Below are 24,992 nucleotides of genomic sequence, written 5' to 3' on the forward strand. Positions count from 1 at the left end.
TTATTCATGCACAACTTCCATTGACTGGGAACAGAACAGAAATACAGCATCACCACTAAATTTCCACTTCATTTTCTAATGTAATGATGTACAGAACTCCTCATCACCTACTGCACCGAGGCTTCTGAATGGAGTGGCATTCTGAGGAAGAAGCTCCCAAACTCACAGAAGCTCATTATTAAGGGTACTACTGCCATGCACACTTAAGAGTTCAGATGTGACAAAAACCGTAGAAAGAAGGTAAAAATACATTCAGTTTAGAGCACCAGAGATGCAGGACTGATGATTAACTCAGATCACAAGTACTTCAGAGAACACCACTACTTTGAACACTCACACTTCATGAAGTACAGTAAATAAGCAGTAATCCCATCCTTTGATATAAAAAGCCTATGAAGTCATGGATTACAATAGAATTACATATATATAGATATTCCAAACCCAAAATCTAAGTTCTCATTGAAGTTTCAAAGTTACAGTATTTACTAATAAATATAATAATTTTTCCTTTCATTAGAAGTCAGTAATGAAACTTAGTACTTCCTTCTCTCCACTCCCCCTAAGTTCTTTATTTACCCTTTAAACCACATCTCATATATTTACTTCCTGTTCTCCCCTAGTTGGGTGCCAGTCCTGAAATCCAACCTTCTAAAGAACAGAGGCCAATAGTATAAACCTATTCACTCTTTTTATTAAGGAAAAAAAAAGTATATTTGTGTGCACACAAAAATTTCCTAGATATTCCTGTAGAAAAAAGACTTTTACAACAGAAGACAATATATTGGTGTTTCACACAGGAAAATGGCATCAGAAAACCTGTCCCACACTAAGAAATTATTTATGGCCAAGGAACTTACCAATTGAACGAGTTTCATTTCAATTCAAGATACACCTGGATTTTTTTATTTATTTCCTTTACGATTTCCTTTGAGGAACATTAACACCAAATTGAAAATAAGGATTTTCTTAACTGGAGAGAGTGCTAAAGACAAAGAAACAATCACCAACGAGGTTAATGCTTTGCTTAAAAAAATGCTCAGTAAGCTGCAGAACAGGCGCAGATGATTTTGGTTAGTAAGATCATTTTTGGCCTGTATTGGCAAGCTACCCCTGTCATGATGTGATCAGTTTCAATCGCCTTTAACATTAGTAGAACCACCATAACCTTTTGGAAAGTGTTTTAAATACTTTAAAAAGACACAAGAGTATTTTTTAAGTTATTTCTCCTGTTGCATCTTACTTGCAACCATATCATAACTCCTTTAAGTTCCACTTTACCCCAAAAACTAATTTTCAATTGAACTTCTGCATTACTGATCCTGATGGCACATAACACGCTTATCTTAGCAGTCTTAGTTATTTTTAATCTTACTGAAAAAAAAAAAAAAGAAAGTACATTCATTATGTTAATCCTTTTTCTAGTTACTATTTCCCTTCTCCTTAACTTCATGGAAGTACTCCTGCTCCTCCTGTTACAGTCTATATGTAGAGCTGTTGAGTTTTTCTGGCCATTCTATGATTCATGGACTCCCTAGGACTGTTTGATCCTAGGAAGCAGCAAAGCTGCTTCTGACAAGTTTTGCAGTACCAGGACAAATATTGTTAGGAACATCAATAATCATACATAGGAAAATGTTGACTCACCCAGCCAATGATGTGGCTCTCTAGCTGTGGAATATTTCCTCCCAGAAACTGGCCTTCATCCAGGAGACATGCTCCCTTCAGAGACTAGCCCTTAATGAAGCACAGGAATGGATGGACCCAGGGTCACATAAGAAGCACAGGTAAATAGCTGAACCTGAATTTTCTGGGCCAGCCACCACCTTCACCAGGTGCTCAATCAGGCACCTGGTTCAGGCCACGATAGTTTCCCAAAACAGATGCTGTTAAAGAAAAATGCTTTCTGTACATAAAGCACTTTTCTTGGTAGGAATAGATAAATAACAGTCCCATCACACTGAATAAGGAATTGGGTTTCTGGGTTTCTAGTGAAGTCTTATAGCATCATTATTCTTGATGTAGTGGAGCATCATCTTTTGCAGCTTTCTGAACTTGCTGGGAAAACTAGGAAAATATCTCTAAATGTTAGTGACTGTAATCATTTGTAAGTATTTCTAGCTCTTAATCTCTTGTTAGCATTCTCAGCTTTCCTAGTACTGAATGCTTACACTACCTGTCCAGAAGCTAGAAAAAAAATCTAGTGAAAAAGTTTTTAAAGGCTTCTAGATCACTGGGTTTTCCAAACAACAGCACCAAAAACACACTTATATGAACATAGAATTTTACACTATTGGAGAGGATTTATTGTAGGGTTAATTATTTCCAATATTGTTCCATCTTTGAACTTGCCAAGTTTTCTTTCTGTTTGATTGCATAATCCAAAAGTTTACAAAGGACAGGTACACTTCACAGACTTCAGCATTGCCAACACTGTCCAGCCTTTCTTAAACCACACAGAAATTAGCTGTTAGCATTAGTGTAAGATTATGTCAACAACTTAGTAGGTCAAGAGCAGCATACACTTTTATAATAACTCATTAACAGTGTACAGGTTCAGAGAGACAGTGGAGCACTGCCACACCCTACAACCTCCCTTCCCACTCTAGAAGAGTCTTCATTCCGGTTCAAAAATCACAGTCTGTAATTATGCTTGTAAAGTGAAAGATGGGAAGTAGTAGAAAGTGCTCCCGAGAAAGCTCAGTAGTAAAAAGTAACTTCTTTAATAGTAAAAGTATAATAGAAGTAAGATTACAGTAGGGTATTTCTGCAAAGTGCTTTTTGTTTTCTTAATTCAGTATATCCTTTCAAAGAAAAGAAAGCTTGTATTGTATATATGTTTAGACTGAAAAAGCAGTTCTTTGCTACATACAATCGTGTTGGTAATTATAGAAAGAAACCAAATCCCTATAGCAAATAATACTTTAAAAAACAACATATACTCTTGATTCATAAACTTTATTTCATTTCCAGTTTCATTACATATTATTATAAGCTGGATGGGGGAAGAGAGAAGACACTCTTTTCGCATTATGTTACTGCCTTTAAACAATATATAGATCGTAATTACAATAGGTGTCTTAAAATCTTGGCCCTATCAAGAGAAAAAGAAATCAACAGCAAAATTGTTACAGTAACATTTAGGCCCTTAAAGTATCAACATGTCATTGTAGGACGCTAATGAATAACAGAGGACATTGACAGTATCTGAGTTTTGATAGATGTTGCTAGTTTAAACAAAATTAGACTTAATTTTACCTGTGATATTATTAAAGAAAAAAGGTGACAATCATGAATTTCTAGAAAACATCAGCTTTAGGTATAGCCATCACAGATCTAAAACTCAGAAAGCTGTCAGCAAAATACTATGATGATAGTCAGGTGATCACTTTGTGAAATTATCTGAACTATTAGGTCACTTCAATAGCAAAATAATTAGGAGAAAAAATTGCATCCTGGTGATGTATTTGGAACAGATTCTTTGCTTTGAAATGTCTTTATATAGGAGCACTTTCTGGCAGAACAGTGAATTGCATTTCCATCAATTATGGAACAGAACAGTCAGCATTATTAAACCATTAACACAAACCGAAGCCCTGCCTTGCTGAGAGCACTCCGTGACTTCCTGACCACCAAAACACTCTGATTCATGCTTTTTGATTTTTCATTACTACTTTTCTATCTAATAAGGAGCAGGCTGGCACTATGTTGTAGGGATACACTATGCTTCTCAGTAATAGTGAAGCTCTTCTTAAATTGTAATGGTTTGAATGAAATAAATCCATATAACCCTCGTAGAAGTAGGACTGGATCCTCCCTGTATCTGGGACAGACCTTCCTGTTATACAATAGAAGAGAGACAGAGCAGTTACCACAGAACCCAAGGGCATTATGCAAAAACATCTACAACTGACTCATGGCTAGGAATTAAACTGGTTATGTGATGGGAGTTTTATTGCAAGCAGTTTATTTTTTCAAATACTGAGTAGTTATCAAAAGATCTAACATAACTAAAGACACTGGACTGCTAATGAAAAAACACCATAAACACTAAAAGGAAATAACTCAATCGAATGAACAAAGCACTGTTTTTTTTTTTCATGCTGGTTGCTGCTCTCTCCAGTTGAGCACAAACAGGAGTATATGAGGCGCTAACAATGGGGATCGTGTGATATGAAATGGTTAAACAAACTCAAATGGATATTTACTTCTCATACTCAGAAAATGAAGAAAAGTCTTCATCAGCATTCTAAAGCTAACTTCTGAAATCACTAAAAAATTTCACACTATAAAATAAAAGTGCTACATCTCTAAAATGCTCCATTACCACAGAATGTACAGTCAGTTGGTATAGTTGCACTCAACTGCCCTTCAAACCCAAATGCACTACAGAACAAAATGCTTCCCTACTTTTCTGCTTTCTCCTTACAAACTTCAATAATCAACATTCTAAAAACTTATAAAAGTAATCAATGTATGGTGTCCTTATTTTTTTAAAAGCTATACTACATAAAAACCAGAGGATTTACTACTCTCAGAATGCTGAGAAAGCATAAGATACCCCCTCTTGCATGAACTTAGGTGTAGAAGCAGCATAAAAATTAAAAATTAAGGGATAAGGATTACTATAACCATGACCTGCAGGCAAGAACTTACTCCATGGGAAATTCTTGATATAAGTAGAGTAATGCTCCAAACAGATGAATAAACAGTTTAAGTAACATGATTTAGTCTTTCATGTCTGATTCAAGACCTGCTGCATGATAACATGCTTTTGAATTTCAATAAATACATACATAAACTGTTGTTTTCATCTCTTCAGCAACAGACAATGCAGCTGTGTCAAACATGCCATTTATCATCCTGCTGAAGGCCTGCTTTGCTGTGGAACACTGACAGAAGCAGAATAGACTTTTCCTTCTTGACAAGATGAAATATCTGTAGAGCTTTGCATAACTACACGTGTTACATTTTATGAGACGTCCTCATTTGTAGGGTACTCCCTGATAGAGGCATTTTCTTGCCTTGCAATGGGTGCCAGTGATGCTCAGTTGCCCAGGGAGGAGAAGTGCACCACAGCGCTGCCTCCACCCACAGCTGGCTGTTCTGCATGTTGCTGGCTGCTGGGAGTGAAGTGCAGGAGGAAGGAGGAAGATTCATCTGATAGTCACTACTTAAAGCAATCCTGTTTCCATAACAGATTATGACACAAGAACTACACCTAATGACACAACATTACCATAAAAATATTTTTTAAGTTCATGTTACAAAGTATAACAGCAATGCACTTATTCTACAAGAATAGTTATTTAGGATTCTTCTTTTCATAGAATGGTTTGTGTTGCAAGGAACCTCTAAGATCACTTAGTTCCAACTCTCCTGCTTTAGGCAGGGACACCTCCCTTGAGACCAGGTTGCTCACAGCCCCATCCAGCCAGACCTTTGATGCTTCCAGGAAGGGGGCATCCACAACATTGCTGGGCAGCCTATTCCAGTGTTTCAGCATCCTCAGTAAAGAATTTCTTGCTAATGCCTCTTCTAAATCTAACCTTTTCCAGTTTAAAACCATTTCCTCTTGCTGTGTTGCTACATGCCCTTATAGAAAGTCCCTCCCCAGCTTTCCTGTAGGTTCCTTCAGGTACTGGAAGGTCCCCCCAGGAGCCTTCTCTTTTCCAGGCTGAAGAGCCCCAACTCTCTTAGCCTGTGTCTGCATGGAAGGTGTTAGTCTTTACAACACAGGATGACATTTACCATCAGTATCAGCTTCAGCGTAGCCAATGACTTTAAAAGCTTACAGCCTATAGTTACATATTTATGTAACCGATATTTCTTATTAATCTGCCCACTTCAGCATTATACTAGAGCACACGTGGAATTTCTGACTGGAGATTATAGAGTTGCTTCATTCAAAATAATAGAATTTATGTAAATATTTCTAATCTCATTTCAGTACATAAACCCTCACAGAAGAGGTCACCTCTGTTACATACATTTCAAAATGAAAATTCAATCTTATCTGCTTTCCCCATTACTAAAGTGAGTTTATAATCTTTGCAGAAAAGAAAAGCAATGGCAGCATGATTGCGCTGGATAGAAGTGAGCTGTGTAGAGGAGTTGAAAGTGGAAGCACATTAGAGTACCAGAAACCGCAATGTTGAAATATATTTTCTGAATCTATATAAGTAATTTTTTGCAACCTGGAAGGAGAAATTAGATTTACTTTTTTTTTTTTTCTTTTTTTCCCCCTTCATTTCAGAAAGCTGATTTAAGTTGGTACTCACATTAATTAGTGCAACGAGCAATGCAGGTGAAAAGGTAAGATATTCCCAACTAGAGAAAAAAAGCCCTCCATAACAATGCTAAAATAGATTGCTTCATGTACACAGAGGTAAGTTTTATAAGTGGTGTACATAGGTCATGCCTACATTCATTCAAAAAGAGGTTAAATATCAGTTTCTTCACTGTTCATAGTTAATGAGAAAAACATACAATGTGTGACAATGCATTCATTCCTCCCTTAATGACAGGCAGGCAGTGCTACACTGCTCCCTTTCACCTGCTAGGGTTGAAACGTACCATTTTGGAAGCTGCAGTCTTTTACAGAGACATTGTACTACTGGAACCAGCAGCCAACAGAGATAAAACACGTTGAATTCACTGCTGTCCAACATTTAGGCTACATAATGATTTCACATCTCTTTTTATCTTCATTCTGATAGCTTTCTTTTAGCCTTATAACATTTTAAACTGAGCTATGACAATATCAAATCTTTTTTTTTTTTGCAGTTGAGTATGATCAGCAGTAGCTCCAGTTTTAGAAAAGTGACTTTTAAAATAGGCTTAACATGAAACACCTCACTCAGAACTGAGCAAGTGAGTGAAATAGAATCCCTTAATAAATAAGCTGCCATCAGATTAATCACTTTTGTTCGATATCACTTGCACTCTTACAACTCTCCCTGCTGGCCTGGTTGCATTAAAATCACCAGAAGGTGAAGGAAAAGCTTAGGCTGTCAACATTCCAAGAATTCAAGTTACTGTCACTTAAGCTTCTTCTCAAAGAAGAAAAAGCAAGCACTTCCTTCAGTCCAGAAGCTGCTACTGAGAAGAGAGCGGGAAAAAAGTTCTGCTGCTGGTCACATGAGGGAAGCAGAACATCCAGCTTTCTGTTAAAACCTTCCACAACCTCTACAGTACATGAAGAAGTTCACGTTCCCCACTCTATACAATCCTCAGCAGAAAAAAGTCAGTAAGATACATTTCTGACACTAAGATCTTCTAAGATGGGTATCTCCACTGATTTTCATCCAGATTCTTCAGAAATGAAGCAGGCATCGATTTTATTTTCATGATGCAGTGGGAAGAGCGTGCTCCAGCAGTCCTTCATACAAACATCATGACTGCAATACTCTCCCAGAATATGAGCAATTTATTATTCTCCATTGAGCACCCCAAACACTCATCTGGAGATCTAGGGCCCTCCCTAAGGAGCAATAAATCTTTAATTATTTTATATGATGTGACCTAGTTTCAATAGGGAACTGCCATCCCATAATATTTTGTATTAGAGTTGCTTCAATTTGAACAAAAGATTTCTGCACGCAGATTATGTTCCTGATTAAAATTCCAGTAATTACATTTTTAAGACACCTAGCTACCAGTGCATTTTAGCACAACACATCTCCTGACTTGGTCCACTTTGAGTGGAAATATTACATTAAATACAGACACACAGTGACTGAAAGGAAAAATATGGATTAAGTTGGAAACACAAAATCTGAGCTCTAGGTATACAAAAGCTTACGTTTAAAAATTCAGACACCTACAAATGGTAAGTGGAGATTAGTGTAAGTGCAGACACAGTGCAAACCATGCAGATGTTTTAAGAATTGCACCTCTGGGCTGAAACAATTCACTGTCTTTGTAAATACATCCCTTACCTGTTGGCCCACTAGACTAGCATCTACTGATGGCTTCACCAAATACTACTTGGTACAATTAATAGAATCTGCAGGCTGGTGACAGGCACTGATGACAGCTCTGCTGAAACATGCATTGTCTAAACTGTGCAGAATTCAACGTAGGAATAGTGAAAATAATCAAAGTTCAGCAAAGGCTGGTGTGAAACATCAGAGGTTCAGTCAGTTGTCAACCTGTTGCTGTTGGGGAAGGCAGTCACATGAGAAACTTCAGAAAGGAGGGAAGGGGATACTAAAGATAATTGCTGAGGCACATACCTAAAGAAAATATCATCCTGTGAGCAGTTTCCATTCAGCAATATTGCACACCTTGATGGATGTAGAAGGACAGCTCTCATTCTGTCCCTTACAGCATGCCTCAAGTGAGACCACGGTATCATGAGATCTTCAAGGCAGAGTAAACCTTAAAAATAATAATAATAATTTTGCCACTACCTTGAGTCAGTAGAGCTGTGATAATTCAAAAAAAGAGAATCATCTCAGTACAGAGCAAACGGTTTGTTTTTGTCAATATTTTTAACCTTTGTCACTCTCTGGGATGGTTCATCTTAGAAACCGAAAAATGCTGGATCCAGCATAAGGAAAGACTAGCAAAGGAAAAGGCAACTGGGCACGGAAGGAGAGCTGGAACACCTCACAGAATCACAGAATCACAGAATTACCCGGGTTGGAAGGGACCTCAAGGATCATGTAGTTCCAACCCCCCTGCCTAGCAGGGCCACCAAACATACACATTTACTAGATCAGGTTGCCCAAGGCCCTGTCCAACCTGGTCTTGAACACCTCCAAGGACGGGGCATCCACAACCTCACTGGGCAGCCTGTTCCAGGACCTAACCACCCTTCTAGTAAAGAACTTTCCCCTAACATCCAACCTAAATCTTCCCTCCTTCAACTTAAAACCATTTCCCCTAGTCCTGCTATTATCAGCCCTTTCGAAGAGTTTACTCCCCTCCTGGGAGTAAGTTCCCTTCAGGTACTGAAAGGCTGCAATGAGGTCACCCCGCAACCTTCTCTTCTCCAGGCTGAACAAACCCAATTCCTTCATTCCCAGTATGGTCTTGAAAAACGTCAGCGAGACTGCAGCCTAATGGCACCCCAAACCCATCACCAGCTGTTTCACTTATTTCTGCTGAACACCCGATATGATTTTAATGTACTGTAACCCCTTTATATTTTTTTTAAATTAAATATACATAATTGAATAGATGCAATCACTTTTTTCCATCTATTAATGTATTAGATAAGCACTCTAATTTAACTGACTATGAAAGTAGACACAATAGCTGTCAAAAAAAAACCCCACCAATTTTTGCAAACATACTGAAGAACAGTTAATATTATTATTTTGGATTCACTTCTAACTCTTGAATAAGATATAAAAGTATTTTCTAAACATTTTTGTTTGAAGAAAGAATCATAGAATATACAAAGTTGGAAGGGACCCACATGATCATCAAGCTCAACTCCTGGCTCCACACAGGAAGTAATTAAGAACATTTGACCCACACCCTCTTCCATAATGCTATTAGCATCTGCACGCACAGCCCTCCATATCTGCAACAAATGGATGCAAATAAATTGAAAAAATAATGAATTTTTAAACCATGTAAATTGGTACTGACACTTCCAGGAATTCCCACTGTTACCAGACTTTCAGCCTTTTATTAGAAATGGGGCAGGGATCTCTAGTACGAGCAGAGATTAAAAGAAGAAAAATGAGATACTTTGCTTACTCGCTGCACAGTATTCAGTATTGGATTTTCCAATATCTGCAAAACCTTTATAGAATAATAGAAGAGAAAATCAAAGGGATATTTGAAAAAAGATATGATATAGCATGCTTTGATAAAAGAAAGTCCTAGTATCTGACAATTCCTGCCTAAATAAAATAGGTCAGGGACAAGTAGTGTCTCAGAAATTGTCCTCTAAGAAATGAAAGTCGGTTGATTTAATATCCTTCTGATGAGATAAACTAAAGATCCTAATCAGAATATTAGTACAAGATGGTTTATTTCTCCAAGAGCATCGAGCAAACAGGAAGCTGTCACCTGATAAGACAGCAGGGAGCAGAAGCTGGCACTCACACACACCAGACACATACCAGAACATATGAGCACTGTTTCAGTGTTCTGTAGGAAGAAGTTGTTTTGCCTAAGGAATAAAAAACAGCAACAACAGCGCAACCTTGTAGCAGTGTGTACATGTTCAGATACTATGTAAATCAGTTTGTTTTGTAGACCTCACCCTTGCTAGGAGCTATGAAGAAAACTGCCAGCCCTCTGTGAAACTAGTGGATGTCAAGGGAATAAAGCAGTAGTTCCTAGAAAGTGAGTATTGATCTTGACATTCTACCACATCTCCTTTAAATAGAACCATTCAAACCAAAAGTCTCTTAAGAATGGCTGTCTGTTTTTACTTATTCTACTTTAAGTCATTTCCAAAGTTTGTTTTTTTAAGCAAGTAACATTTATAATGAGAAAGCTGAGAGTGCTCTGAATCTTCCCAATTGAACTGATATTGCACAGTGAAAGGACATCTTAATAAATAAATAGCATAAGCAACTTACGAAACAATACCTGGTCTCCAGGCATTAATATGGGGCTTCCTGCTAAGGAAAGGAGAATGCAGAAACACAAAGTGAAAATAGGGACTCCTTACTTAAAATTTCAAAGCCTAAACCTTCAGGTTCAACTGTCACAACATTGTGCTGTCATTTCATAGAATGGCTTGGGTTGGAAAGACCATCAAGGACCATCAGGTTCCAGCTTCCCTGACAGAAGTAGGGTTGCCCACTACTCGATCGAAAACTAGATCAGATTGCCCAGAGCAACCTGGCTTTCAGCACAGAATCACAGAATGACCCGGGTTGGAAGGGACCTCAAGGATCATGTAGTTCCAACCCCCCAGAGACAGGGCATTCACAGCCTCTCCAGGCAACCTGTTCCATCATCTCACCACACTCTCAGTTAAAAAACTTCCCATTGACATCTTATCCAAATCTCCCTTCCTTACTTTTAAAACCATTTCAAAACATTCCCCTTTGTACTACCACTATCTACCCAAGTAAGAAGAATGATTTTCCTTATACTTGTGAACTCCCTTTAAATACTGGCAGGCCACAGTGAAGTTTCCCTGGAACCATCTCTCTTCCAGGCTGAACAAGCTCAGCTCCTTCAGCCTCTCTTCACAGGAAAGGTGCTCCAGCCCTTGAATCATCTTAGTGGCCCTCCTCTGGATGCTCTCCAAAAGCTCCACTTCCTTCCTGTATTGAGGGGCCCATACTTAGATGCAGTACTCCAGCTGGAGCCTCACAAGGGCAAGCTTGGGTTGAAGCAAGGGTTGAAGCTTTCTAGGGTCACAAGGGGCCCATTTCTTTCATTTGCTTTTGTTGAATTAAGAAAAATGCAATTATCTGCCTAAGACAGCTCCAGTCAAATCAGTACTGTCGAGTGACCATGTCATATACAGAGGCTATATCACTATGTTTATCAAAGCATATCTAGTTTACTGCCATCATAATGTGTATAAAATGTAAACTATTGTGTCTCATTGTATAAAATTACAGAATTACCCGGGTTGGAAGGGACCTCAAGGATCATGTAGAATTACTCCATTAAGAAAAAATGAAAACAGTCTCTCCATTGTCCTCTACATTAGGTCTCTTTTTTCCCCTTCTTTTTTAATGATTACTATTATATACCCAGTTCTTTCCCTTTCCAAAGGATAACCACATTTTAATTTCTATAGTTTATTTTAAAAGTTATATGACTTCAATAAAACTTAATTATTGATTTGGGTATTCACTGTACTAGAGATGTACAGAGGCCCTCTCCTAAGTAGTATCCCATATACTACTATCGGTTGGGTAGGTTCAACCCCATCTCACACTGTATCACAAAATCACACAGAATCACACAGAATTGTACTGTGAACGTAGGTGCCAGCACAGAGACAGTACGTATATATGACAGCATTTTTCCTGTCTTCTGACTCAAAAGACATAGAGTGCTTGTATGGAAATTCAAAAGGCAAAAGTAACACAGAAAAATATAAATAAAAGGACATGACAAGGTTTTTCCAATTATTGTTAAAAAAAGGAAGAAGGAATTCAGAACAGCAGTGGACAAACACACTCCAATGGCACAAATTCATTATTCATCACTTCAGAAAATAAGTGCTGGAAGTTACAGAATGATGACGATATGCTACACAGGCAGCATCCACCATGTTGAGCTCTTTTTTTCATTCATACTTTTAGATAAATCAAAGGTCTGTGTATATGTCTTCATCTCTAGCCTAATACAGTCACCATGATCTGAGAACATCACTGTTGAGTATCCTACTTAGCACAAAACAGAACAGAAGGTACTTCTGAACACTTCTATTTTTCCTTGCCCAGTTCACAAGAAAGACTTCTGTACTTGACAAGAATATGTATTTACCTAAAATCACACTGGACACATTCTCTGTATATACCCAATGCATAGCATGCAAGCCAAGACTTCTTAGAACATGGAAGTTACTACCCACGAACAGTCAATCCAATGCATTATCTAACTACCTAGGGCATAAATATGGCAAAAGAATGCAAGGACAGTGATTTCTAGCAGGCTACAAACTCTACAGAACAATAGCAAATAAAAAGGAGGGGCGGGGGGGGAAAAGCACCAAAAAAAAAAAAAAAAAAAAGATAGTAAGAAAACCACTCACCCTTTCACTGGCCAGTGACAGTTCAAGAGGAGCACAAACTGTACCCAGAAAATGCTACCCCCTGAGCTACTAAATATTAAATGAGGATAAGGAGGAGATGGATCCAGGCTCCTCTCTATCCAATCACTCAAGTGCATTGCTTGCACCTTCTCACCTGGTGCTCAACCACTGCTTCTGGCTGTCACCTGGCAATCCCACTATAGCATGCAATAGCAGTTCAGCACAATACATCTGCACATTCTGCTGCCTGGGAAATTACAGGCAGAACTACAGCCACCCTGTCCTTGTTGGCTTTAGAAACCACTCTTACAGTTCCTCCCCACATTTTTGTAACTTGAATACAATGCTTGTCACTTTGTGTTTCTATTACTAAGGCATGTATCACATGTCTGGTAAATCTCACCCTGTAAATTACTTAAAACATAGATAAAGTAACTTCTGATATAAGTCACTGCAAAACATCTTAACAAGAAAGAAGCAGAATTTCTTGCAGGCAGAGCAATTTGAGTTCATTCACACACTCTTAAGATGAAAACTGTGTGACTATAACTTTGTTATTTGATTCTAGATCTATCCAAGTATTAAACATGTACCCAAAGACACATAAGGAAACAAAACAGTATCGGTTGAAAAATAAATAAATTAATTAAATAATTGATGAATCTGGGCAAAGTAGTTTGACAATAGCAATATTTGATATTATATGGAAATTCGGAGATTTTGAGTGAACCTAGCTGAAAAATTGGAGTGTTCCCCATATAAACATACTTTCTTCATCTAGAAAAAAAAAAAATATATATATATATATATGTGTGTGTGTATATATATATATATATATATATATATATATATACACACACACACTGAGCTGCCAGAGTACAGTAAGAGCATTGTCCAGGTGAAAACAACACAAAACAAATAAACCCACCATCCTTAGAACCACCTAAGCCATATCGATAAAAAGCTCAAGGATAGACAGACTGAAACTAGCAAAGCCACATCTTGTTAAAGCATATGCCACCTGTCTACAATACTTTTAACACATGCTAGGACATACTGGATGTATTATCACATTTATTGCCTTGACAACAAAGCTAGAATTAATAGTACAGAGAAGATCTTTTCCCAAAGATTTTGAATGCAAGAAGAAGCAGAGGAAGAATTGGGTGTGTTTTCAGATACAACCTGAAAAAGTACTTTTTTACTGCAACACAGCAAGAAAAATCCAACACTTCTTAAAAATTTAATAGTTATTAATATATGATTTTTCACAAATCCTTCCCAAATGATGCTCTGTGCCTGCTGGCAAAGCATAAAACCTCTACATCCTTTGAGTTTCTCTTATCTTTTTCTTTGCTGTGGAAGATAAAAAGAAAAAAAAAAAAAAAAAGAAAAAGAAAAAAAAGCTTAAAATCTTCAGAAATAGAATGTGTTGCAGTTACCAGGTCTTTATTCTTATCCTCCAGGTTTCTAAAAAAAACCACATTTTATCCAGGTCTGATCTTGGTTACCATGTTTAGGAAAGCTCTACAGAAAACACCTTAAATCAAGCTGTGCTTGGCCTCAGGTTTTAAATTCTCATAACAAGCACTTTCACTTTTCTCTTTTATTCTTTTCCTTTTATTGTTATTCCAAGATAACTCAGCTTTCTACAATCAGAAAACCCTGAACTATACGTAATAAATTTATCAGTCAAGAATTCCTTGCACATAGCAATTACAGTGTCAACCTGTCAATCATAGCTTTTATTTTTGGAGTAGGGGTAGGGGGGGATGCAACATAACTGTTAGAAAGGTAACAGATGCTGAATAAATAGCTAAACAAGTGAAAATGCCATAGTAAATGGCATATAACAGTGCCCATAAAACAGTTAATGACTTGCCAAATTAACAACCAGACTAATAATGATGTGTTAGATAAGACATATAATACATCAATTTGAATGCAGTAACTTATTTCCTCGGAAGAAGCAATCTTATTTCAGCTTTTGATAGTATCTTTTGAATTTTGGTAACTGATCCCTTGGTTTTCATATTTCGAATGCACAGCCTCAGAACAATTTTTTCTTGTGGTATTTAAATGATTGTGATAAAAACAATGAGGTGTTACTAATGGAAATACTTCAGTGAGAATTGGTTTTGTTCCACATATACCAAAAAGGATTTCCACAGCTCTTAGCCTTTAAATAAAAACAATACTTAAGGTCAATAGTAGTTTCTTCATGAGTACAGGGAATATAAAGTGTGTGTATATATATATATATAAAGTCATATATATATATATGACTTTAAAGTTAGCTTTATGTCCTCATTAACTTGTTGCATAGACCCTCTGTTTAGATTGCCACAAAATAAAAACAGCAGCAAACTTACTGCACACTAAGAATTAGGAAAGGGAATGAGATTTGCAAATACACACAGTATGTTTTCAAAGACAGTACGCTACTACAACTAGAGTGTGTAACAGGACTACACTTGGTGGACATATCCTGAGCTTATCAGATTTGTATAATCTTAGCTGGGAAAAAACCTAACCAAGCATTGTCACCATACACTTACACTCTGAATAACTTAGCTAAGGCTTTTGATTACAGCAAGCCATGTTCATGTCCAGACACAGGTATGAATAGCACTGACTTCATATTTGAAGCTCAGCATAACCTCCCATCTGGTATGTCCTCACTTGATCACATGTGAAACTCCTGAATGGAAACCTGAAGCTGTTTAAGAACAATTTTTGCAAGAAATCAGTGCTTATATTTAAAGATACAAGTAGTTAAGTATTTACACGATAGGAGCATCATATACACTGTACACCTAACCTAGGAATATTGCTTCTAGAAGCCCGTGAATCTGTAATTTTATTGGAAATTTAGTGCTATTCTAAAAACAGGCCAAAGGGAATCAATAAATTCCTTTAATACTTCCTTTTGTTTTATTTTCTTTGTGCAATATATTGCAAAATCATCTGTTTCAACTGGCAGATTCTTATAGCTGGAGGTACCTGCACTTTAGAAGTAGCACCCTGTAAGATTATCTGTAAGCCAGGAAAAGGAAAACAAATTCTTTTTATTATTAAAAAAGAAAGAAAAAAAAATGATTAATGAAAGATATACTGCTTGTATTTCCAGTTTATTCCAGTCCAACAAGTAAATTAGTATTTTTATTTGTGAAAATGAGAAAGAAAAAACCTGCCCTAAAGAATATCACAGTACTCACAGTAAATTCAATGAAAAGTTCACCTATGAATTTTACTTCTGTTTTCATTGCAGTTAAGGTTTTAATCATAGCACTGAAAAGGTGAACAAATCACACCACTGCTGACAGCCAACACAGCCGCACATTAAACTACAGAACTATATTTAACCTGGCAAGATAGGGTCCCATTTATGTAATCCTGCTTTAGAAGCTTCTAATGAGTTACTGCAGCCTAACCCAGATACGCCTGTTAGCAAGTTCATTGCTCTTTTTTTTTTTTTTTAATGTCTACACGATAATGAAAGTGCTATTTCATTGTAAAAATTGCTGCACAGCACAAAGAACACTCTTGTTAAACGTGTTGGCCACTGATATAATCAGTAACCTAAAAAATCAACTTCTGCCTAATTTAACCTATATTTATAATGCAGGAAGTTTATTTTTGCTTGTCTTAAATTCCTGAAAGAGGTTTTAAGTCTTTAATTATACGATAAATTAGTTATTATCACAGCAGCTCCTTTTTGCTTTAAAAACCTTCCAATAAGAACATTCTTCCATATTAGGAAGGTCTCAGTGCCTGTTAGCACCCCACTGCAGGCCATGAATCCCACATGGGAGCCCTGGGGTCGGCCACCTGCCAGGCACGCACATATGGCACGGGGGGATCAGCAGGGCTGGGCGGAGTACCAGTCTCCCTGCAACATCTGCCAGCTGATCAGTGTGGTATTAATGGTATGCTGGAACTGGGGTTAGTTCACTCCTTCATGCTGGAAGGCAGCTGTACTGACAAAAGGTGTACTTAAAAGTCAGCGCAGTAAGACAATAGATGATAAACTTGTGCAGGGAAAAGGATGGAGATTTTCTGAATGTACTTTCTGACCCAAGTCACAGAATGCCTTGGGTTGAAAGGGATCTTAAAGATCATCAGGCTCCAACCCCATGCTGCAGGATGGTTGCCACCCACCAGATCAGGCTGCCAAGGGCCCCATCCAACCTGGCCATGAATGACGTCAGGTCATCTACAGGAAACATCTTACATCACTGTTTGAAATCAAACACAGCATCAAATGTAGAGTGTAGAGCAGTGACAAAAGAAACAGGAATAAGAATGATAGAAACCTATAAACAGAAAAGCTAAGAATTCATTGTCATGACTTCTCACTGAATCACATGCATCAGCAGCTGTTGTGGGTAGATTTAGCTGTATTTAAAGGGTTGGTGTTTTGAAGATCACTTCATGAAAGATCACAATGCAAATATGAAATATGCATAAAAGTTGCTTGTATTTTCAGTACTTCCAATTGTTTTCTTTATGCTGCCTACTGATGATATTGTAAATGTAGAAAAAGTACTACAAACACAGTTCAAAGAGTTAAACTTCAATTTCAACACATTTTCTCCCAATGACTAGGCTGTCATTATCTGTTCTTTTACTGAGCCTATATTGGACCAATAGATTCCAAATTCAGAGAGCAATGGCTGTAGTGGGAACAGAGACATGGCATTCTGAAAACCAAATGAGGCCAACAGACCATAAACGTAGCATCTTGGCTTCAAATGGTAATTATTTGCTGCAGAGCTAAGGCTGTAGTCCAGTAGAAAGTTCTTCCTCTAATTTAATTTTTCACAAACAAAATAATGAGGTGCACAAAGAAAAAAAACAAAAACCAAAAAACACCCATTCCTTTCACTTAAGTATTTAACCAAAAAGAAAATATATGGTAAAAAGAAGAAAATAATAGTGGCCTCTTTTTAGCAAAAAAAAAAGACAAGGAAGAAAAAAAAAAAAAAACAAAAACAAAAAAACAAAAAAAAAAAAACAACCTAATGTAAAGAGAGTAGAACAGCAAGTCTGATGACTGGCAGAATGTGAATTCCATTATCTTTCCCACCACATGGTGGATTTATTAATTAAGGCAGAGTTTTGAACCACGAGAATGCAATATAAACACCTCTTGTTACAACCTATCCACAATACAGCTTTCTGTGAAGACATTGTTGCCGAGATTTTTCTTGCCTTTAAGCTCACTTCACCTAAAACATGGAAAACAGCCCTTGGGTAAAGTGGAAAAGCAACACAATGCTGGAGCAGAAGACAATTCTCAGCTCTGGGCAGCCTGGTCTAGTGGTTGGCAACCCTACCTATGGCAGGGGGGTTGAAACTAGATGATATTTCAGGTCCTTTTCAGCCCAGGCCATTCTATGATTCCATGATCTTTCCCCCTTTATTCAACTATTCACTTGTTACTTTCAAGCCTCCAAATTTAAAACAGAAAAACAGGAGTTAAGTGACTCTGAGAATGTATTTCAGAAGTGATTACACTGTATGTACAGTACAGTCTCCAGTCTACTAGTAATTTTGGTGTTGGTTTGGTTGTTCATGTGAAAGACTTTAATGCAGCTCAGTCTGGTCTTGGAATTACTAATTTCTCATTGTTCAGTTCCATTGCTGAAGAAGAGATCTAAGCCTTAAACTGATAATTTTTTCCAGTATTAAAAAGGAAAAAAATGGAGAAAGAATCTGTAAATATAAACAAATTTAAAAATAAAACAGAATGATACAGCTTAAATTCTGCGGAACATCCATTTCTCCATCAAGGAAAAAAACAAACAAACAAACAAAAAAAAAAAAACAGCAAACTAAGAACATGTAGCATTTTGCCATCAACAAAGCTGCCTACATAGACACCCACTCTTTCCTTTTTTCTCTGTAGCATATTCTTTTAACTCACTCATCTCCTGTATCTCACATTCACGGGCATGCCTGCTTTCCTCACAGCTTCTTCAGACCTGTTTCCACATGAAAACTAACAAAGGAAGTAGCTATCCCCCTACAATTAGTACAGAATAAGCCAACCATTTTAGTTTTTCCCTCTCTTTAAATACTGCAATGCCAATAAAAATTATTTCCTTGAGGGGGAAAAAAAAAAGGTTCTTCCAGGGTATCTGAAATAACAAGAGCAGCATAGTTATTCTGCAATCTCATCTCCATGCTGTGATTGCTTCATGCTTCTGGTCCCACCTCCCAGTAAGGAGCTGGCAGCTCCTGCATTCCAGCAAAGGACCATGGACTTTTTCCAGCTCCCTGACTCCAATGCCAATTGCAGCTGATGGCAGCAGCTGGACCAGTGAAGTCTTTTTGCATCGAATGCAAAAGAGAGAAATATACTGGGTATGAAGGGGAAAACCAGAAATATATATTTTTTTTTCAATTATTTCTGCAGATTTTTTTGTTTGCTTTACAATAATGATGTTTCAGTCTCCGATTTACTGACATAAAACAGGATTCTAGATATACAGATGCAAATCGGTAAAACAATATCTCTGCATGAAATGCCCTGCAGCTGTTACCTACTGTGATACAGGGACCTCCCTCTTTTAGAGATCAATTACCTTTGTGTGATCAATGTGAAAACACTTTAAATTGAAAATATTTAGAACCTTATGTCACTTTTGCACTTTTTGAAGAGCTAACCTCGAAATACACATTAAATTAACTAAGCGCAATAATTAGAAATGCTGTCTTCAGTACATCCTCTCTTAAGGCCTAATCTGGCATTACTATAAAGTTATTTTACAGCATTAGTGTGTGGGGACCTTCTCTTTCATCCCATTTGTCGTATACACTGAGTGCAGACACATTTATTTGTATGTCAGTTCCTGAAGTATTTTTTTAATGCACGTGTGCATATGCACACAGAAGTTCTCTACGCTTGCTGTTAGAAACCACTGCCACGTTACCAGTTAGCTAGATTAGTAGTAGATAAATAGACTAAATATACCTCAGTTGTATCTAACACGAAAATAGCCGTCTAGTCTAGAAGTCATCTGGGAAAGTTTAAGGTGAGAAGATAAGAAAACTAAAAAATACGTGATAAAAATCAAAATCTTACAGGCTTTTTTTTTACACAGTGGACAACAGTTTAGAAGAAAGATACAAAGAAATTTTTATATGTATATATACTTCTTTTTTCTATAAGCATAAAGGCAATGATGTTACAATTAACTGAGTGCAGGAAAACAATGTATTTTAACACAAAATGTAATAACAGCATTGAGTTTCTGGTTGGCAGGATGTAGAATCTAAAAATTATAGAGAAGGGTAATGCCTGATGGCAATGCATTAAAGGCGAGGAAACAAAAGTAAACCTGAATGTTTAATAATGTGAAAAAATTGATGGGGAAAAGAAAGTAGCCTCCAAATTTTCGCTTTTCAAGGTCAATCTTGGTATAAAATACAAGTTAACATTCTGAAATAATGCAACAGCTTTATAAATAATAATACAGCACACCTAGACATCCCAGTCAAGTATGTACATCTTGAGTACAGTAGCAGGAGCATTTGGTTCAGCTACTCTTACAAATGCAGTTTGAACAACAACTGTAGCCAACAAATCCAAAAATTAGTCATAAGGCACTAAAAGACAACAGAAGCATTTAAGTCTCATTTCCGTAGGAAACCAAGCTACAGCAAATGCAATTAAAGAATTTAGTAAGAGCTTGCTGTTTTACTAAACAACTCAGAATTGCCAGAGCAGACATGAAGTGTTGGCTGCACCCATCCTCCCTCCTTATAATACTGGTAGTGGCTAAAGCTTCATGCAGAAGCTAATAAGGTGATTATCTTTGAGAGGATTATGCTGCACAGAGAAGCTGAAGTCTGGCTTTGTGAGAATTAAGTCCATCATCCTGTTGGTCAATGGAATTATTTTATTTTACCATAGCCTAGATAGATTTTTACTCTGTTATTTCTTAAAGTTAGTAAATATAAAATAACATCAATATGAAAAGATGGGATAAAATGCATTCTTTTTTGTTATTCTTATTGGTTTAAGAATAAGGAGACACGAGGAAAGTAAATGAGAAGAAAATTGACTGTATTCTTCTTTAAGAAAAAGTCTGCTCCACTGAATTAACAAGAGTATGATGATAATATGGTCTATACCTAGGTAGTTTGGTAAGGAATGACTAAGATGCATTCTATTCTACTGAAAATGCCAAGATGTGACTCAAAGTACATCAACACAAGGTAAAAATATTGTGAAGGCCTTCTATAATGTAAGCAGCTGTATTTACCAGGTCTCATCTCCCATTTCCAAGGAATTTAGAAAAGAAATACATCACGACATATTTCCATCCTGACAGGTAACATAGTGACTTTATATTCAGATTGGACAGAATGAATTAACTAAAGTACTTCAAATGTCATAGAAGCACCTGCAGCTGAAACACTCAAACAGAAACAGAACCACTGTCTCAGATTAAAACTTCCCCTCCAGGAACATGCCCTGGTAAGGCTCAACACAGAAGCGTATTGCCACAAGTATTTATGAGGGTGGTTAGCATGTTTGTACGGAGAATTAGTAGGCTATAAGAAGGTTTGCACCTTTATCAAACAGTTTAAGTTAGTTAGAAGAAATGCAAAATATTTGAGAGTATTTTCTAAGCACAAGTGAAAGTGTTATAATGCAGTAAATAGTTATCAGTTGTTGGATACTTGCCTAGAGAGAAAACAGAAAAACAAGATGAAATCTCAGCCCCATAATCACTGATACTTTGGGAAGATATATTGAAATAGAACTATTTCTGATAGATAAGATATTCTTCATTCTTGTCATTAGAGGAGAGAAATAAGATAATTTTGAAAGAGGGCAAGGAAGGCTGCTTTGCAGTGGCTCACTGTTATGCTCATCACATAATAACTACTATTATTATTTCTACATTTGTTATTACTATATTTCAGTTTCAAATACTTTAACATGCCATTTAGCCCACTTTATCTTAAAGCAAATACATAACACTAGGATTAAACTTGAGTGCACAATACTTAAGGGGTGGGGGAACACCTCCTCACCTGCATAGTGAAGTCAAAGGAAAAGGATAAGTAGTCAGTGATCAAGACAAAGGCTGACTGACAATCATGCTTACCTTAACTAAAGGTACGCCATTTATTGAGGTTATTGTCAGGAAGCCATGCATTTCTTCTGCAGCACATGCTTATCGTTAGTGCTAAACGAAAAGTGAAACTGCAATAAACATCACTAACGACACTTCCGTAATGAATGAAGAACTAACAGCTATTTAAAAAAGGCACCTGGATGTGTTCAGTACTAATGTTTTTGTTAAAATCAGTGAAATTGAGGACATCTGCTTGTTATTCCAAGATGATGAAAGTGAAAACGGCACTGAGAAACATGAAAAACATAAATTCTGATATAGTTCTCATTTTCCTTACTTTCAAGGTAGTGTGTTAGAGATCAGGCAAATGCTGCTAGGGTGGGCTGAAAACGGGAAGAAAATAGCAGAAAACCTCAAAGATGACTGCAAGAGTTATGAGAGACATCTTGATCCTCCCACAGTTGTGTCTATGTTCAGGATTCAGTAGAGAACAGGTTAGCAGCACGCAAACAAATGCACATTGAGCTGATAGCATAAATAGCTCCCCTCCTAATTCCACACTGATTACAGAAAGCTGGCTCACAGTCTAGTATATGGGGGGTTAGAAAAATTGCAAGAAACAAAGCTTTCTCATCATCATCAAAACAAAATGAAGGTGTTCTTCAACCATCTTCCGCTCACAGAAAGAGGAAAGGAAGAAGAAAGGAAGCAAAATAAACAAGGAAAGGGAAGGGAGAAAGTCATTGCCAGTATCTTTTAAATAAATAAATAAATAAATTAGCTTGCCAATTCACCATTTCTGAAGATCTCCTCATTTACATGATTTTTTGCCATCTGACCAAATTTCACCTCCAGAAACGCCCTTCAGCTCATTAGGTTCCTTAGCAAGTTACTTGCAAAGCAGTGAAGTAACTATGTGTATGTATGTTGAAATGTTTTTCTACAGTGTTTCTTAGACTCACTTCTCTTGAAACAGGAGGATAAGAATCACAGAATCACATACTTGTAGGAGCTGGAAGGGATCTCTATAGGTCACGGAGTCAGACTGGTCTGTCACTGTGTATCTCTTTTTTATTGATACACAATTTCCCATTGAGAATGGCAAACAAGATACCTGGGCACTACACGTTCTTGAGCCTAAAACCCAGCACAAAACAGCTTCTCACCCTGACCCTCACTACATAAAGCACCTCATCCACTCTTAATCTAACTTTAAGCAGCAGCTGCAGGTTGAAGATTCCCAAACACATTTGGCTCCTCATCTGTGTTTCTGCATTTCTTTAAAAGCATATGTGGTAAAGAGAAAATGAATCAAATTCAAGAAAGACTGTGGTAAGAAATGCCAGATCTATGAGCCTGTTGTTGGGCTGAAGGAAAAAGCTGAGGAACTCACCCATCATAGCACATAGAATTAATCACCCTTAAGCTGCTATATCCAGTAGATAGAAGGAGAAAAGAAATGGAACACTGCAAGGAATAAACCAATGAAAGCTTTGATGTTTGTAAAGAACAGCTCAGCAAAGCATTCCATGTGAGAAAACATGTTCTAGGATTTATCATAATATGCAAAATAAGCAAGTATCCCTGAAAATGAATGAGTAAAAATTAATTTAAATGAATACAGTTCCATTTTGCACTGACAAAAATTAATGCATACCATTTCTATTGAAATACTATAATGCATGTTGTCTATTACTGAAATTAAGGATAATAATACTTTGTATTTTTATTTAAAAGGAGGTAAGAAATCTGTTTCAAAATTGTCATATATACAAGGAAACCTCTCCACAATGGGGAAAGGTAAAAAATAATAAAAAATAAAATAAAAAGGATTTTTTTAGACCTGATCCAAGATATTTTATTGTAATGTGAATAAACTAGGAAACAATGAGTATAGATCCAGTTTTCCTGAATAACACAGAGTAGCACTGGAGTAAGTATAATAAATCACCAACTGTTCCAAATGTGATACTTCGTTTTTAATGAAAAACTGGAGAGATGGAATGTGTTTGTGCATATCGATACATAAAGCTGCAATTAAGGCTGTGTATTGCCTCTTCAAAATGGAGTAGAATAGAGTTAATGAAAGTTGAGAGAAAAAGAAAAAATTAGAATAAATTAGGATTACGGAGAATGACATGAGGAGGAATGTAATGTTTTTTGCTTGTATTACTAGTGGAGCAATCTTATTTCAAAGTTATATTGGAATAAATAAATCAAGATTGAGGGGCAGTCCCACAGTAATCAGTGGTGGATGACCATATGTCCTCCTGGAGCATGGTGTGACAACCCCACCGTCTCCACGTCTCCTCCTTGTGTAGGGAGCCTGCTTTGGCTGGGGGGTTGGACTCGATGATCTCTAGAGGTCCCTTCCAACCCCTACAATTCTGTGATTCTGTGTGATTCTGTGATTCCACCACGTTCTGTTCTCCAACACATATTTATTCCAGCTGGCTTTGCACTGCCCAGAAACAAGGATCAGACCCACTTATTTCCTCAGCGCTCTCCTTACTTCCATGTACCCTATTTTTCTGTCATATGCTAACTGAAATCTTCAACATGAACAAACAAACAAACAAACCACAATTCAATAAGTGAAAATAATTCACATCCAACACTGATAAATAATATTCAAAGCAGAAGCTGACAGCAGAGCTGGGGTAACCTGTAATGAAGATGGCGATGGAGGTAAACTGGACTGGACATTACCAGAGACAACAATACACGAACTGCAGTAAAACAGTTGTAGGTGTGAGAGAAAAAGCTTGATGAGGAATCTCTGATCTATCACTTTATAATGGAGATTAACTCTTTAACAAAGCACACGTCTTTCATTTCTAACCTCATTTTTAGCTCTGTTTCAACCCATGCCCCCTTAAGGATATCTCCAACTTTTGTGTTCCCATAACAACAAAAAACTAAATTCGCTGAAGAAATGGTTATTGTCCAAAGCATTTCCAAAATGAAAGAAATTAATGCTTTATCTGCATGCAGGAGAACTTACACTTGGCCAAATCTCTCTAGCAATGATATCCTACAGTCCAGCACCTCACACAGAGCAGAGCTAAGCCCACACGCCTCAGTGGCTGTCCTAAGGAGTGGTCTCTTTCTCAGACTTGTACAACACAGCTCTAGAGAAACCATCTCTTCACCTGTGAGCACAGACACATCTTCTGGCAGATCCTACATCCTTGGCTCTTGTGTTTAAA

The 24,992-nt window shown here is 37.1% G+C and overlaps 1 protein-coding gene across 11 annotated transcripts in view; it reads right to left on the reverse strand.

Moving 5' to 3' along the window:
* JAKMIP1 (janus kinase and microtubule interacting protein 1) overlaps nt 1–24,992 on the reverse strand; it is a 126,059-nt gene that overhangs the window by 99,286 nt on the left and 1,781 nt on the right. The window contains exon 1 of one of the 11 annotated variants that reach the window (XM_032444144.1): nt 21,814–21,898. The exons of the other annotated variants lie outside the window; for them this stretch is intronic. The gene's annotated coding sequence lies outside the window, so the exon portion shown is untranslated. Of the gene's footprint in view, nt 1–21,813; nt 21,899–24,992 lie in introns of those variants that run through there. 11 annotated transcript variants of the gene reach the window in all.

The sequence above is a fragment of the Coturnix japonica genome, chromosome 4 (assembly GCF_001577835.2).
Source record: "Coturnix japonica isolate 7356 chromosome 4, Coturnix japonica 2.1, whole genome shotgun sequence".
Lineage (NCBI taxonomy): Eukaryota > Metazoa > Chordata > Aves > Galliformes > Phasianidae > Coturnix > Coturnix japonica.